The sequence below is a fragment of the Pseudophryne corroboree genome, chromosome 3, assembly GCF_028390025.1.
Source record: "Pseudophryne corroboree isolate aPseCor3 chromosome 3, aPseCor3.hap2, whole genome shotgun sequence".
NCBI lineage: Eukaryota > Metazoa > Chordata > Amphibia > Anura > Myobatrachidae > Pseudophryne > Pseudophryne corroboree.
The window spans coordinates 266,259,140-266,273,776 of NC_086446.1; positions in this window are offsets into that span (position 1 = coordinate 266,259,140).

Genomic DNA, 14,637 nt, shown 5'->3' on the forward strand with positions numbered 1-14,637 from the left:
GCCCAGGTTCCCAGAATATCAAAGCAGACGCTTTGTCCCGATCTATGGAGTCCGAAGAAGAGACGTCCGATCCAGTTCCGCATTCCATCCTGAATCCAGTCGTATTTGCTTCATCTCAAGTTTCTCCTGCTCCGCCTCCTGGTAAGACTTTTGTTTCCCCAGAACTTTGTCCCAAGTTGCTGTTTGGGCTCATCAGTCCAAATTCACTGGGCATCCTGGTGTCCTAAAGACCTTCAAGTTCCTCTCCGAGACATACTGGTGGCCGAAGATGAAAGTCGACATCAAAGACTTTGTGGCATCCTGTCCTAAGTGTGCGCAGCACAAGACTCCTCGTCAGTCTCCAGCAGGTCAGTTACAGCCATTATCTATTCCCAGCCGTCCCTGGTCACACCTGTCCATGGATTTCATCTCCGACCTTCCCTCTTATCAAGGATATAATACCATCTGGGTTGTGGTTGACAGGTTTACCAAAATGGCTCATTTTGTTCCTCTCCAGGGTCTCCCTTCTGCCCCAAAACTTGCTCAAATCTTCCTACGGGAGATTTTCCGTTTACATGGACTGCCCACTGAAATTATATCCGACCGTGGAGTTCAGTTCGTGGCAAGGTTTTAGAGAGCCCTTTGTTCTGCCATGCAAGTCAGCCTCAAGTTTTCGTCAGCTTACCACCCTCAGACAAATGGGCAGACAGAGAGGGTAAACCAAGAGTTGGAAACCTTTTTAAGACTTTATGTTTCATCTTCTCAAGATGACTGGTTGGATCTGCTTCCGTGGGCCGAATTTGCCCACAACTTCCGCTACCATACTGCTACAGAAACAACTCCATTCTTTGCTGTATATGGACAACATCCTCGTGTTCCGGATTTTCAAGATCTTCCTAACATCGATGTTCCTGCCGCCACTGCTGTTTTGGGTCAGTTCTCTTCAACCTGGAAGAAGATTCATGCTTCCCTTAAGAAAGCTTCCAGTCGTTATAAGTTCTTTGCTGACCGTAAAAGACGCGCAGTTCCTAGCCTGAAGCCTGGTGACAAGGTTTGGCTCTCCACTCGGAACCTCCGTCTTAGAGTGCCATCGATGAAGTTCGCACCGCGCTTCATTGGTCCCTTCACCATCGAAAGAGTCATCAGTCCTGTGGCTTACAAACTCAAATTGCCTCCTTCGTTACGAATTCCTAATGCCATTCATGTCTCTCTCCTCAGACCGTTAGTCCTGAATCGCTTCCAAAGAGCTCTTCCAGTTGGTCCCAGAATACGAACCCAGCGGGGCGTAGAGTTTGAAACAGAGAAGATTCTGGATTCTCGTTGCCGGTACGGTCGTCTGCAATACCTCATCGACTGGTACGGTTATGGTCCTGAGGAGAGAAGCTGGGTGAATTCTTCAGACGTCCATGCTCCAAGGTTGGTCCGTGTCTTCCACAGAACTCACCCTTCCAAGCCACGTGGGTGTTAGGTGCCCACCCATAAAGGAGGGGGTACTGTCAGGAATCGACTCACCACAGTTACATCTGTCCGTCGGTGCGGACTCCATCCGGGGTCCCTACGTTTTGCTGTCACCCGACTCCCTGTCGCCGGACGTCATCCTAGGCCTGGGGGCACTCCTGTTGTCGGCAGGCGTGAGAGCATGCCGCGTTCCCGCCGGACCGCGGCATGGGCGCCGCCATTACAGTCTCCATCAGTCTGAGTGCGGCGGCCAATCCGGAGCTTGGCCGCACCTCCTTGTTCCACTCCAGCCAATGCCTGCACACCAGGGGGTATATCAGGAGCTGCAGGATGAGCCTGTAGTTGTCCTGAACTTTGTGTCACTCCTGCGACCCATGTGCCTGGTTACCTTCCTGGATCCTCCGTGTTCCTGGTTACCTTCCTGGGTCCTCCGTGTTCCTGGTTACCTTCCTGTTCCTCCGTGTTCCTGGTTATCTGCCTGCATCTCCGTGGAACTGTACAAGCATCAGCAATCCCTGTGTTTACTCTCTGGCTTCACACCTATCTACATCTACAGTGTGCTTCAGCCTCAGCAGTAGAGACTCTCTCGCTCCAGATGCATTCCATCACCTCACCTGTGAAGCAGCTTGCTAGCTGCCTGTGCCTCATCAACTGCACTGTGAACTGTTACCAAGTCTCCTGCATCTGCTACCAGGTTTGCTACCCATATATCACCATCTCTGCTGGCTCCACGTTTTAAACAACTCTGGTTGCCATACCAGTGAACTCATTCATCATATCGTCATATTACATTTGCCATAGACTTTCAGCTTTTACGCTGCACCATTATCATTGCATTCCTTACTGTTTATTTCTGCTGCCTTATTGTGTGAACTTTTCAGTTAATAAAACATCATTGCGCCCATGCGCAGAAACCACAATCCAGCCTCCTCACTTCTTCCCTCCAATCTCCACTGACCCACTAGCGCCCCCTCCGGGGACACAAACAAAACCGAACCTGACAATGTGCTGTTTGGGGACAATTTTTTTGAAGTGCCATCCTGTCTGACACTGCAGTGCCACTCCTAGATGGGCCAGGTGTTTGTGTCGGCCACTTGTGTCGCTTAGCTTAGTCACACAGCGACCTTGGTGCGCCTCTTTTTTTCTTTGCATCATGTGCTGTTTGGGGACTATTTTTTTGAAGTGCCATCCTGTCTGACACTGCAGTGCCACTCCTAGATGGGCCAGGTGTTTGTGTCGGCCACTTGGGTCGCTTAGCTTAGCGATCCAGCGACCTTGGTGCACCTCTTTTTTTCTTTGCATCATGTGCTGTTTGGGGACTATTTTTTTGAAGTGCCATCCTGTCTGACACTGCAGTGCAACTCCTAGATGGGCCAGGTGTTTGTGTCGGCCACTTGTGTCACTTAGCTTAGCCATCCAGCGACCTCGGTGCAAATTTTAGGACTAAAAATAATATTGTGAGGTGTGAGGTGTTAAGAATAGACTGGAAATGAGTGGGAATTATGGTTATTGAGGTTAATAATACTATGGGATCAAAATGACCCCCAAATTCTATGATTTAAGCTGTTTTTTAGGTTTTTTTTGAAAAAAACACCTGAATCCAAAACACACCCGAATCCGACAAAAATTTTTCGGTGAGGTTTTGCCAAAACGCGCCCGAATCCAAAACACGGCCGCGGAACCGAATCCAAAACCAAAGCACAAAACCCGAAAAATGTCCGGTGCACATCACTAATCTTATACAGTCCCAATAACTAGCTTAATACACTGTGCCAACGTCCATTATATAAATCAGCCTTTAACCCTTTTGCTGCTAAGGATAAGTGGGAATCTTAAATAAACTGTTAATCTCACTAGATAATGCTTGGTACACACTTTTGCGATCACTCATCTGATCGGGGAAATGCTCCTGATTTGCTGAGTGTTCCCAGCTTCACCCTGTGTGAGCCACCTGTGAGCCCCATACACACTGTACTGCAGGCTTCTATGGGATCAGCAAGTCGGGCCAAGAAATATTAAACAGCACAACATATAAGATGCGACCTCCCGATCCCGACAGTTGCAGGAGTATTCTAAAACATTTATTAGGCAATGCTCCTACAACAGACCAGCATACATGCCTATACAATCTTATTAATGTAACACTATAACACTTAAATTGCTGCTTCTTACTAGTGTGTGTCATGGCTACCAGCAAGTCCCGGCCTAGGCCTCGGCATTTACCTGTCTGTCCAACTGTGTGGGCATGCTTGACCTGGCAGCGAGTGCTCTGTTCGGCCGCAGCACTGTTTCCGTAGGTGGTCGGTGGCAGGGAACAGTGCAGAGAGGAGACTGTGTCATGCTGCTGCAGTGTTCCTTGTGACTCTGGCCTGTCGGGACATGTGGTGTAGATGGTGCCATCTTGTTTCAGGTCACCTGATCAGGATTAGCCCAATCCTGGTCAGGTTGTGAGTCAGCTGATTCCTGCAGCCAATCTGGATTCACTGCAAACTATCCTTACTCCTCCAGTGGGAAGATCTTATGTGGAGCCAAAATTGCGTAAAAGCCTCCTAACTTGGGCCCATGCATCAAAGTTCTCTGGATATATTGGAGTCTAGAAGACATTCAAATTCCTCCAGTGCTCCTTTTGGTGGTCTCCCATGAAGGAGGATGTAACGGCTTTCATTGCAGTCTGCATCAAGTACACCCAGCCTCCTGGTCTATTCCAACCTTTTCCTGTTCCTCATCAACCATGGATGCACATGGTCATCTCTGACCTGCCTCTATCACGGGAATTCAACACAATGTGGGTCATTGTGGTCCGATTTTTAAAGATGACTTATTTTATTCTGACAGATCTACCATCTGCACCCCTGCTAGCTACACTCTTCATTCGGGAAATATTCAGGCTCCATAGGCTAACCTCCAAGATAGTCTCAGATGCCCACTGAGAATCCCGACAGTCGACATGCCGACTAGCAGTCCACGACACCCATAGAGTGGGAATAGACACTGTGGGGACCGCAGGTCGCCACCGAGCCAGCAAATAGCTTGTTGCACGCGCCCAACCCGCTGTCATTCCGCTGCCAGGAAACTCAAGGCACCACACAGGAAACGTAGGCATCGTACAGCAGCGATGCCTTTGCACTTCAAGAGTAGCTCCCGACCAGCGCAGCTTTACCGTGCTGGCCGGGAGCTACTCATCGCTCCCCGGCCCGCAGCGGCTGCGTGTGACGTCACGCAGCCGCTACGGCCCCCCCCCCCCCCGTTCGGTCCGGCCAAGTCTGCGTTGCCCGGACCACGCCCACGAAACGGTGGCCGAACGCTGCCGTTCCGCCCCCCCGCCCAGCGACTGCCTCTGCCTGTCAATCAGGCAGAGGCGATCGTAGTGGCCCAACAGCCTTCGGCTGTCTGGCATGCGACGGCGTACTGTGGCAGCGGTGCATGCGCAGTTCTGACCCAATCACACCGCTGCGATAAACTGCAGCGTGCGATCGGGTCAGAATGACCACCTTAGTACTTAGAGTGTGCACCTGCGTTTTCCCTAGTTTGAGCTGGTGTATGTAATATAAATTTACACAATTTAATATGTAGGTGTAGGTGTTGTGTTAACTATATTTGATCATAAATCTGTCCTGCATCTAGTGTTTGGGTAAATAAATTCATATACTGTAATTCATATTTCTGCTGCGGGGTACACTGGGCTCCACAAGTCTGGACAATGGGGTGTAGAGTAGGATCTTGATCCGAGGCACCAACAGGCTCAAAGCTTTGACTGTTCCCAGAATGCACAGCGCCGCCTCCTCTATAACCCCGCCTCCCAGCACAGGAGCTCAGTTTGTCAGTTGGTGCTGCAGTAAGCAGGCACTTAACAGAGGGGCTGCTCCAGGCAGCCCTAAGAAAATAAGATTTTACTCACCGGTAAATCTATTTCTCGTAGTCCGCAGTGGATGCTGGGAACTCCGTAAGGACCATGGGGAATAGCGGCTCCGCAGGAGACTGGGCACAACTAAAGAAAGCTTTAGGACTACCTGGTGTGCACTGGCTCCTCCCTCTATGACCCCCCTCCAGACCTCAGTTAGGATACTGTGCCCGGAAGAGCTGACACAAGAAGGAAAGGATTTGGAATCCCGGGTAAGACTCATACCAGCCACACCAATCACACCGTATAACTCGTGATATTATACCCAGTTAACAGTATGAAATATATCTGAGCCTCGCTAACAGATGGCTCATAACAATAACCCTTTAGTTAGGCAATAACTATATACAAGTATTGCAGACAATCCGCCCAGCATCCACTACGGACTACGAGAAATAGATTTACCGGTGAGTAAAATCTTATTTTCTCTGACGTCCTAGTGGATGCTGGGAACTCCGTAAGGACCATGGGGATTATACCAAAGCTCCCAAACGGGCGGGAGAGTGCGGATGACTCTGCAGCACCGAATGAGCAAACTCAAGGTCCTCCTCAGCCAGGGTATCAAACTTGTAGACTTTTGCAAAAATGTTTGAACCCGACCAAGTAACAGCTCGGCAAAGCTGTAAAGCCGAGACCCCTCGGGCAGCCGCCCAAGAAGAGCCCACTTTCCTCGTGGAATGGGCTTTTACAGATTTAGGGTGCGGCAGTCCAGCCGCAGAATGTGCAAGTTGAATCGTGCTACAGATCCAGCGAGCAATAGTCTGCTTAGAAGCAGGAGCACCCAGCTTGTTGGGTGCATACAGGATAAATAGCGAGTCAGTTTTCCTGACTCCAGCCGTCCTGGAAACATATATTTTCAGGGCCCTGACTACGTCCAGTAACTTGGAGTCCTCCAAGTCCCACGTAGCCGCAGGCACCACAATAGGTTGGTTCACATGAAAAGCTGATACCACCTTAGGAAGGAATTGGGAACGAGTCCTCAATTCCGCCCTATCCATATGAAAATCAGATAAGGGCTTTTGCATGACAAAACCGCCAATTCTGATACACGCCTGGCCGACGCCAAGGCCAACCGCATGACCACTTTCCACGTGAGGTATTTTAGCTCTACGGATTTAAGTGGCTCAATCCAATGCTCAGGAAATCCAACACCACGTTGAGATCCCACGGTGCCACTAGAGGCACAAACGGGGGCTGAATATGCAGCACTCCCTTAACAAAAGTCTGAACTTCAGGCAGTGAAGCCAGTTCTTTTAGGAAGAAAATGTACAGAGCTGAAATCTGGACCTTAACGTAACCCAATTTTAGGCCCGTAGTCACTCCTGACTGTAGGAAGTGCAGAAATCGACCCAGTTGAAATTCCTCCATTGGGGCCTTCCTGGCCTCACACCAAGCAACATATTTTTGCCATATGCGTGTCACGATCCGGGTATCTGGACGCCATTACTTACCCTTCAGATGCCTTCTAAGGCTGGCTCAGCGTTCCAGGACCAGATCTCATCTGTCATACTGATGTCCACATTCCTGCCTCCTCTCCTGTCACTCTGGGACGCGGTCATCGCAACGCCTGTAACATCCGGAAATGGCGTCTCCCGCGGCCTCCGCCGCTGTTCCTGAGTTTCTGCATGCAGAGTGTCAGAGTGGTGATTACGTCAGCCGCGGCCTCCGCTGTGCCCGCGTGGTTAAATGTGCACTTATCAGTCTGGCGCCTCCTGTCTCCTGTGGCCGGCGCCGCCATTACTGTTTTAATTTCCACATGGATTACAAACCAAACTTCCCTCCAAGTGTCTGCATGGGCGCAGCCATCTTGGATTCTGTCATCTGTTCATTTCCACCAATCTACTGTTTGCAATGTTAATCTGCATAATTGCCTAGCCAATCCCTTCCTTGCTGCAGGTATAAGTATTCTGTGCCTGAGCAAGGAAGGCGTCAGTGCTTCGGTTGTCTAACCTAGTTCCAGTTTGTCTCTCTCCTGTGATTGTCTTCCAGGTTCCAGCTCCTGTCTCAAGACTTCCACTATAGAGACCCGCACCAGCATTTCCACCTGCGGTGTAGCCTGACTTCCTGATCCATTTGGATTCATCTGTTTCCAGCTAAAGATCTACCTGCTTTCAGCATCCAGCTTCCAGCAGAGGTCAGCTCTTCTTAAAGTGCCGGTACCTTTTTCTGCAGATCATCATTTATCACCGGCATTATAATTTCACCGCTCTCAAACTCCAAACTTCAGCTCATATTTCATCGCTCTCAAGTTCATTTATTATTTAACTGGTTCCAGCCAGTTTCCACTCCGTGCCAACAACAGTCTGGTTCCAGCCAGTATCCACAGCAGCCGTTTTATCTACAGCAGCCCAGCTTTTCCTGGAACACCAGCTGGTACAATCCTGGGCTATCTCTATTGCTACAGTCGGGCCTGGTAAGGACTTTCCATCTAGAAGATTATAAGAACTATCTCACACTACCAGAGCCCTGTGGCTCTTGCCACCCTGTAGTACCCTGGAACTGTATTTATCCTCTGCTGACTTTTATGTTTTCTTTTACTGCTGCTGTGTTGCGGAGTTGTCATAATAAAACATCATTGACTTTTATCTAAGTTGTCGTGGTCACGCCTTCGGGCGGTTATTCTTCATGTTACTTACATGTCCAGGGGTCTGATACAACCTCCCAGGTTTCGGTACATCTCAGCCCCTACAACTGAGGCTGCCTCCCGTCAGCTTAGGCCCTCAGTTGTGACAGTAAGCACTGACCTAATGAATCCAGCCGGAGACCAGGATCAAGCGGCCAGGCCGATGCAAGAACTGGCAGCCCGACTAGAACATCAGGAGGCTGCACAGGGCCACATCATCCGCTGTCTCCAGGATCTCTCTACTCGGCTGGATGGGATTCAGACAACTCTCCGTGGATCAGGCGCGTCTGGTGCGTCAACCACAGTGACTCCAGCTATAACCCCACCCACCTTACCCATTTCTGCTCCACGTCTTCATCTCCCAACACCAGCAAAATTTGACGGATCTCCAAGGTTCTGCAGGGGATTTCTCAACCAGTGTGAGATTCAGTTTGAGCTACAAACTGGCAATTTTCCCTGTGACCGTACAAAAATTGCCTACATCATCTCTCTTCTCAGTGGCTCAGCCCTTGATTGGGCATCACCGTTATGGGAGAGGTCCGACATCCTGCTATCCTCCTACACTGCCTTCGTGTCAACATTCAGGCGTATCTTCGACGAGCCAGGCCGGGTAACTTCAGCTTCATCTGAGATTCTCCGTTTACGCCAGGGATCACGTACTGTAGGACAATATCTAATTCAGTTCCAGATCCTGGCATCCGAACTGGCATGGAACGACGAGGCCCTGTATGCTGCATTCTGGCATGGCTTATCTGAGCGCATTAAAGATGAGTTAGCTACCAGAGACTTACCTTCTAAGTTAGATGAGCTAATCTCACTCTGCACGAAAGTTGATTTACGTTTCAGAGAGAGAGCAACTGAGCGTGGAAGATCATCTGCTCCAAAATCTTCTGCTTCTCCTCCTCGTCAACTGTCACCATCTAAAGATGAGCCAATGCAAATTGGCCGTTCCCGTTTAACTCCTGCTGAGCGCCGAAGACGTCTCTCTGAGTCTCTCTGTCTTTATTGTGCAGCTCCGTCTCACACCATTAATGCCTGTCCCAAACGTCCGGGAAACTCCAAATCCTAGCTCGCCAAGGAGAGGGCCGGCTAGGAGTAATGATCTCCTCTCCATCTCCTCAAGATTGTAATCTCCCAGTCTCGCTTCAAGTTGCTCAACGTTATCGGAACGTCATTGCCCTCCTTGATTCCGGAGCAGCTGGGAACTTTATTTCTGAAGCCTATGTTAAACGGTGGTCCCTACCCACCGAGAGACTTCCTTCGTCTATTTCCTTAACTGCCGTGGATGGCAGCAAGATTTTTGATGCAGTTATTTCTCTAAGGACTCTACCAGTTCGTCTGAGAGTGGGAGTTCTTCATTCCGAACTTATTTCTTTTTTAGTGATTCCAAGAGCCACACATCCTGTGGTCCTGGGCCTTCCATGGCTCCGTCTTCACAATCCTACAATTGATTGGACGACTACGCAAATTCTGGCATGGGGTTCCTCCTCTGCTGAGACATGTTTGTTTAAAGTATTGCCTGTCTGTTCTTCCTCCCCCAGGTCGTCTGATGTGCCACCTCCTCCATATCAAGATTTCGCGGATGTGCTCAGTAAAGCCTCTGCTGATATCCTTCCTCCTCATAGAGAATGGGACTGCCCGATTGATCTCGTTCCAGGGAAGGTTCCACCTCGAGGTCGAACTTATCCGTTGTCTCTGCCTGAGACGCATTCCATGGAGGAATACATTAAAGAGAACCTAGCAAAGGGGTTCATTCGACCTTCTTCTTCCCCAGCCGGCGCTGGCTTCTTTTTTGTAAAGAAGAAAGACGGTGGTCTGCGGCCGTGCATCGACTACAGAGGTTTGAACGACATTACCATCAAGAACCGCTATCCTTTACCCCTGATTACTGAGCTCTTTGATAGAGTTAGCGGAGCTACCATCTTCACAAAGCTGGACTTGAGAGGTGCATACAATCTCATCCGGATCCGTGAGGGTGACGAGTGGAAGACCGCCTTTAACACCCGTGACGGACATTATGAGTACCTCGTCATGCCCTTCGGATTGAGCAATGCTCCAGCTGTCTTCCAGCATTTTGTCAATGAGATCTTCAGAGACATTTTATATCGTCATGTCGTGGTCTATCTAGATGATATCCTCATTTTCGCCAACGATTTGGAGGAACATCGTTTTTGGGTAAAGGAGGTTCTGTCCCGTCTCCGTGTCAATCATCTCTATTGCAAGTTAGAGAAATGCGTCTTTGAAGTCAAGTCCATTCCGTTTCTAGGGTACATTGTGTCCGGTTCCGGACTAGAGATGGATCCTGAGAAACTACAAGCAATCCGGAATTGGCCGGTACCCTTAACCCTCAAAGGGGTCCAGAGGTTCTTAGGGTTCGCCAATTATTACAGAAAGTTTATACAAGACTTTTCCACCATTGTGGCGCCTATTACTGCTTTAACTAAGAAGGGTGCTAACCCGTCCAAGTGGTCTGAGGAAGCTATGCAAGCCTTTCATCTGTTAAAACAAAGTTCATCTCTGCACCAGTTCTGAAACAGCCCGACATCGACTCTCCTTTCATCTTAGAGGTGGATGCCTCCTCCGTTGGAGTAGGAGCGGTGTTATCTCAGAGGGCTAAAGATGGCCATGTACATACTTGCAGTTTCTTCTCCCGGAAGTTCTCCCCAGCGGAGCGCAACTATGCCATTGGCGACCAGGAGTTGCTAGCCATCAAGCTCGCTCTGGAGGAGTGGAGATATCTGTTGGAGGGAGCTTCTCATTCAATCACCATACTTACAGACCACAAGAACCTTTTATACCTGAAGGGCGCACAATGTCTCAACCCTCGTCAGGCCAGATGGGCACTTTTCTTTTCCAGGTTCGACTTTAAACTCCAGTTCTGTCCGGGCTCTCAGAATCGCAAGGCCGATGCCCTTTCCCGCTCATGGGAGCAAGAAAATGAGTCAGAGTCTTCAGACAAGCATCCTATTATAAATCCGTTGGCATTCTCCACGGTAGGGATGGACTCTACGCCCCCATCAGGGAAAAGTTTTGTGAAGCCGATGCTAAGGAAGAAGCTCATGCATTGGGCTCATGCTTCCCGTTTTGCCGGACATACAGGTATCCAAAAAACCCTGGAGTTTATCTCTAGGTCCTATTGGTGGCCAACTCTGAAAAAGGACGTCTTGGAGTTTATTGCATCTTGCCCAAAGTGTGCCCAACATAAAGTATCCCGCCAGTCGCCTGCGGGGTAACTGGTTCCACTATCCGTTCCCCGTCGACCATGGACCCATTTGTCGATGGATTTCATTACAGACTTACCCATGTGCAACAAGTTCAATACCATCTGGGTGGTAGTTGACCGGTTCACCAAGATGGCACACTTCATTCCTCTCACCGGTCTTCCGTCAGCTTCCAAATTGGCTCAAGTGTTCATACAAGAGATCTTCCGACTCCACGGTCTGCCTGAAGAAATTATCTCAGATCGAGGAGTTCAATTCACAGCCAAATTCTGGCGAAGTTTATGTCAAGTCCTCCAAGTCAAACTAAAGTTTTCCACGGCTTACCATCCTCAGACCAATGGTCAAACTGAGAGGGTGAATCAGGACTTGGAGGCCTTTCTCCGCATCTATGTGTCTTCCTCTCAAGATGACTGGGTTCAATTACTTCCCTGGGCCGAGTTCTGTCATAACAATCAGTATCATTCCTCATCTTCTTCAACACCATTCTTCACCAACTTTGGATTCCACCCTAAAGTCCCTGAATTCCAACCGCTCCCAGCAACTTCTGTTCCAGCAGTGGATATCACCTTGCATCAGTTTGCAAACAACTGGAAGAGTGTACGAGCAGCTCTGCTCAAGGCATCGTTCAGGTATAAGAAGTTTGCGGACAAGAAGCGTAGAGCGGTTCCTGCTCTCAAGGTGGGTGATCGGGTATGGTTATCCACGAAGAATTTGAGGTTAAGAGTTCCCAGTATGAAGTTTGCACCTCGCTACATTGGTCCTTTCAAAATTGAGCAAGTCATCAATCCTGTTGCTTACAGACTTCAGTTACCTCCCTTCTTAAAAATACCCAGGACATTCCATGTTTCCCTGTTGAAACCGCTGATCCTGAATCGGTTTCATTCCTCACTTCCTCCAACTCCGAAAGTCCAAACTCAACGAGGCGTTGAGTATGAAGTGGCCAAGATCCTGGACTCACGTCACCGTTACGGTCAACTACAGTATCTTATTGACTGGAAGGGTTACGGCCCTGAGGAACGCTCATGGACCAATGCTTCTGATGTCCATGCTCCTGCCTTGGTCCGGAGATTCCATTCCAAGTTTCCTCAAAAGCCAAAGAAGTGTCCTGGGGCCACTCCTAAAGGGGGGGGTGCTGTCACGATCCGGGTATCTGGACGCCATTACTTACCCTTTAGATGCCTTCTAAGGCTGGCTCAGCGTTCCAGGACCAGATCCCATCTGTCATACTGATGTCCACATTCCTGCCTCCTCTCCTGTCACTCTGGGACGCGGTCATCGCAACGCCTGTAACATCCGGAATGGCGTCTCCCGCGGCCTCCGCCGCTGTTCCTGAGTTTCTGCATGCAGAGTGTCAGAGTGGTGATTACGTCAGCCGCGGCCTCCGCTGTGCCCGCGTGGTTAAATGTGCACTTATCAGTCTGGCGTCTCCTGTCTCCTGTGGCCGGCGCCGCCATTACTGTTTTAATTTCCACATGGATTACAAACCAAACTTCCCTCCAAGTGTCTGCATGGGCGCAGCCATCTTGGATTCTGTCATCTGTTCATTTCCACCAATCTACTGTTTGCAATGTTAATCTGCATAATTGCCTAGCCAATCCCTTCCTTGCTGCAGGTATAAGTATTCTGTGCCTGAGCAAGGAAGGCGTCAGTGCTTCGGTTGTCTAACCTAGTTCCAGTTTGTCTCTCTCCTGTGATTGTCTTCCAGGTTCCAGCTCCTGTCTCAAGACTTCCACTATAGAGACCCGCACCAGCATTTCCACCTGCGGTGTAGCCTGACTTCCTGATCCATTTGGATTCATCTGTTTCCAGCTAAAGATCTACCTGCTTTCAGCATCCAGCTTCCAGCAGAGGTCAGCTCTTCTTAAAGTGCCGGTACCCTTTTCTGCAGATCATCATTTATCACCGGCATTATAATTTCACCGCTCTCAAACTCCAAACTTCAGCTCATATTTCATCGCTCTCAAGTTCATTTATTATTTAACTGGTTCCAGCCAGTTTCCACTCCGTGCCAACAACAGTCTGGTTCCAGCCAGTATCCACAGCAGCCGTTTTATCTACAGCAGCCCAGCTTTTCCTGGAACACCAGCTGGTACAATCCTGGGCTATCTCTATTGCTACAGTCGGGCCTGGTAAGGACTTTCCATCTAGAAGATTATAAGAACTATCTCACACTACCAGAGCCCTGTGGCTCTTGCCACCCTGTAGTACCCTGGAACTGTATTTATCCTCTGCTGACTTTTATGTTTTCTTTTACTGCTGCTGTGTTGCGGAGTTGTCATAATAAAACATCATTGACTTTTATCTAAGTTGTCGTGGTCACGCCTTCGGGCAGTTATTCTTCATGTTACTTACATGTCCAGGGGTCTGATACAACCTCCCAGGTTTCGGTACATCTCAGCCCCTACAACTGAGGCTGCCTCCCGTCAGCTTAGGCCCTCAGTTGTGACAATGCGGTGATAATATTTTCCGATCACATCTTTCCTAGCCTTAATCAGCGTAGGAATGACTTCCTCCGGAATGCCTTTTTCCTTTAGGATCCAGTGTTCAACCGCCATGCCGTCAAACACAGCCGTGGTAAGTCTTGGAACAGGCAGGGCCCCTGCTGCAGCAGGTCCTGTCTGAGCGGCAGAGGCCATGTGTCCTCTGAGATCATTTCTTGAAGTTCTGGGTACCAAGCTCTTCTTGGCCAATCCGGAACCACGAGTATAGTTCTTACTCCTCTCCTTCTTAGTATTCTCAATACCTTGGGTATGAGAGGCAAAGGAAGGAACACATACACCGACTGGTACACCCACGGTGTTACCAGAGCGTCCACAGCTATCGCCTGAGGGTCCCTTGACCTGGCGCAATATCTTTTTAGCTTTTTGTTGAGGCGGGACGCCATCATGTCCACCTGTGGCCTTTCCCAATGGTGTACAATCATTTTGAAGACTTCTGGATGAAGTCCCCACTCTCCCGGGTGGAGGTCGTGCCTGCTGAGAAAATCTGCTTCCCAGTTGTCCACTCCGGGAATGAACACTGCTGACAGTGCTAACACATGATTTTCCGCCCATCGGAAAATCCTTGTGGCTCCTGCCATCACCATCTGTTAGGGTCTCCTGCTCTGTGCTGCCACGTCGTCATGGCAACCGGGAGACAAGTGCTAGCGGAGTAACCTGAGCGTAGCTGATACTCCGGTTCGGGTCTTTTGCTGTGCAGTGGTTACAGGCTCTGTGCACGGCAGGGGATCCGGTGCTGGTTTTTGTGCTCACAGTCTGTGAGGTCTGAGTGGGGCGTGGACAGCACCTGCTATATAAACCCTCTTCTCAGGTTAGGCAGATGCTGCTGAATCTTTGTTGGTTAGTCAGTTCCTGAAAGCTAGCTAGTACTGTGTAAACTTTGTATTTGTTTGTTGCTTACTGCAAATAGGCCTTGGGATTTGGTATTACACTCTGCCAATCCAGACCTAGCAGTAA